General features: G+C 43.0%; 1 pseudogene; it reads left to right on the top strand.

The window, feature by feature from the left end:
* Positions 1–135: 135 nt before the first annotated feature.
* Vdac1-ps10 (voltage-dependent anion channel 1, pseudogene 10) lies at positions 136–1,007 on the top strand (annotated as a pseudogene).
* The last annotated feature ends 2,307 nt before the right edge of the window (positions 1,008–3,314 follow it).

Consider the following 3,314-nt stretch of genomic DNA (forward strand, 5'->3'; position numbering starts at 1 on the left):
ACAATGCAATCTCTATCAAAATCCCAATTCAATTCTTCACAGAGATAGAAGCAGCAACTCTCAAACTTATCAGGAATAACGAAAAACCAAGGATAGCAAAATAATTCTCAACAAGAAAAGAACTTCTGGGCTCCCGCCGTCACCGCCTCCGAGAACATGGCTGTGCCTGCCACATATGCTCATCTTGGCAAGTCCGCCAAGGATGTGTTCACCAAGGGCTACGGTTTTGGCTTAATAAAACTTGATTTGAAACCGAAGTCCGAGAATGGATTGGAATTTACTAGCTCAGGTTCTGCCAACATGGAGACCACCAAAGTGGACGGCAGTCTGGAAACCAAGTACAGATGGACCGAGTATGGGCTGACGTTTACTGAGAAGTGGGACACAGACAACACCCTGGGCACTGAGATCACTGTGGAAGACCAGCTTGCTCGTGGACTGAAGCTGACCTTTGATTCATCTTTCTCGCCTAACACTGGGGAAAAAATGTTAAAATCAAGACAGGGTACAAGAGGGAGCATATCAACCTGGGCTGTGATGTGAACTTTGACATTGCTGGGCCCTCAATCCGGGGTGCTCTGGTGCTTGGCTATGAAGGTTGGCTGGCTGGCTACCCGATGAATTTTGAGACCTCGAAGTCCCGAGTGACCCAGAACAACTTTGCAGTTGGCTACAAGACGGACGAATTCCAGCTTTATACTAATGTGAATGATGGGACGGAGTTTGGTGGCTCCATTTACCAGAAGGTGAACAAGAAGTTGGAGACTGCTGTCAATCTCGCCTGGACCGCAGGAAACAGTAACACTCGCTTTGGAATAGCAACCAAGTATCAGGTCGACCCTGATGCCTGCTTTTCGGCCAAAGTGAACAACTCCAGTCTAACTGGCTTAGGGTACACTCAGACCCTAAAATCAGGTATCAAACTGACGCTGTCAGCCCTGCTGGATGGCAAGAACGTCAATGCGGGCAGCCACAAGCTTGGTTTAGGACTGGAATTTCAAGCATAAATGAATATTGTACAATCGTTAATTTTAAACTCTTTTGCAGCATAGCTACCTTCAGAATTTGGTGTACCTTTTAATGCTATGTGTCGGGGATACAAGAGTTGATCAATACCACGTTAGACCTCCAGGCTAAGGATGACCACTAAGGTGTTTGCCATTTCAGAGCTACAGCCAAAACCCCATTCCAGGAAGGGTCCTTTTTAGCTGTAGGCGTGGGTCGGGGAGGAGTTTCTCTAGAGATGCCAGGCTGCAAGTGGAAGCTGGGAACGTGTGGACCCTTTGTAAATCTGTATCCAGTCCACACATGAAATTATGAATTCCTCAACATCGAACCCAGTGTCCGGATCCTGTCTGCTCTGAAGTATGTACACACCTACATGAAAGGGACGGGTTTTTTTTTGTTTGTTTGTTTGTTTGTTTTTGTTTTTTTAGACAGATGGTCACGCCCTGTTCCCATCGTGCCCTGTTCCGGTCCTAGCCCATCGGTTACCTGTTTTACACCAAAAGTAGTCTTTAGGGTGTGGGTAGCTATTTCTTTTGTGCCATTTTAGGGTGGAGAGGGTGGGTGTGATGGAGCCAGTCACTCAGGACTTAATTCTTCCTTGTGTTGTGGTGTGCTTTTCTTTCTTTCTTCTATTTTTTTTAATTCCTTTTTTTGCCATTGCACCAGAGTGTGAAATACTTTCTGGGTTCTCCGGCTCAGAGCTGGGTGGGTGATGGTCACACCCTGACAACACTAGGGATCTCAACTGACTCCTCTTGTAGCCACACCACTATTTTTAGCAGTTTAATGGGTACACTATACAGTCTTCCATTTTGTGTGGAATTAGCTCCTCCCCTTCAAATGCTGTAATTAACATCACTTAAAATAAAACTTGAATAAAATACTGAAAAAGAAAAGAAAAGAAAAGAACTTCTGGGGGAATTACCATCTCTTAACTCAAGCTGTACTACAGAGCAATAGTGATAAAATCCTCATGGTATTGGTTCAGGTAGATCAATAGAATAAAATTGAAGACCCAGAAATGAACCTACACATCTATGGTCACTTGGTTTCTTTTGACAAAGAAACCAAAACCACTCAGAGGAAAACAGACAGCATTTTCAACAAATGGTGCTGGTTCAACTGGCAGTGAGCCTGTAGAAGAATGCAATTTGACCCATTCTTATTGCCTTGTGCAAAGCTCAAGTCCAAGTGGATCAAGGACCTCCACATCAAACCACTGAAACTAATAAAAGAAGAGACAGGAAAGAACTTTGAACAAATTGGCACAGGGGAAAATTTACTGAACAGAACACCAATGGCTCATGCTTTACGACCAACAATTGTGAATGGGACCTCATGAAACGAAAAAGCTTCTGTAAGGCAATGACACTATTGATAGGACAAAAGAACAACCCACCAATTGGGTGAAGATTTGTTCCAACCTACAACCAATAGAGGGCTAATATTCAAAATAAACAAAGAACTAAAGAAGTTAGACTACAGAAAACCAAATAACCCTATTAAAAAGCAGGGTATAGAGCTAAACAAAGACTTCTCACTTGAGGAATCTTTAATGGCTGTGAAGCACCTAAGGAAATATTCAACATCCTTAATCATCAGGAAGGTGCAAATCGAAACAACACTGAGATTCCACCTCACACCATTCAGAATGTCTAAAATCAAAAACTCAGGTGACAGCAGATGCTGGAAAGGATGTGGAGAAAGAGGAACACTCCTCCATTGTTGGTGGGATTGCAAACTGATAAAACCACTCTGGAAATCAGCTTGGCAGTTCCTCAGAAAATTAGACATAGTATTACCTGAGGCCCAAGCTATATCACTCCTGGAGATATACCCAAAAGATGCTCCAATGTATAACAAGAACAGATGCTGTACTGTGTTTACAGCAGCCTTATTTATAATAATCAGAAGCTGATGGGTTGGGAATTTGGCTCAGTGGTAGAGTGTTTGCCTAGCAAGCACAAGGCCCTGGGTTCGGTCCCCAGCTCTGAAAAAAAAAATCAGAAGCTGGAAAGAACCCAGATGTCTTTCAACAGAGGAATGGATATAGAAAATGTGGTACATCTACACAATGGAGTACTACTAAAAATATTAGAATACTTTTTTCCTTATAAGAGCTTCTGTGGTCATGGTGTGTTGTGAGAGAAATGAAACCCGGACTAAACACAGGGGTTTATTGCTAAAATTATTTCTAAAAATGTGTGTGTTTTTCTGGTGTGTGTGTGTGTGTGTGTGTGTGTGTGTGTGTGTGTGTGTGTGTGTGTGTGTGTGTTTGTAAAAGTCTGTACTGCATAAGTGCCATT

This window comes from Rattus norvegicus, chromosome 18 (genome assembly GCF_036323735.1).
Source record: "Rattus norvegicus strain BN/NHsdMcwi chromosome 18, GRCr8, whole genome shotgun sequence".
Lineage (NCBI taxonomy): Eukaryota > Metazoa > Chordata > Mammalia > Rodentia > Muridae > Rattus > Rattus norvegicus.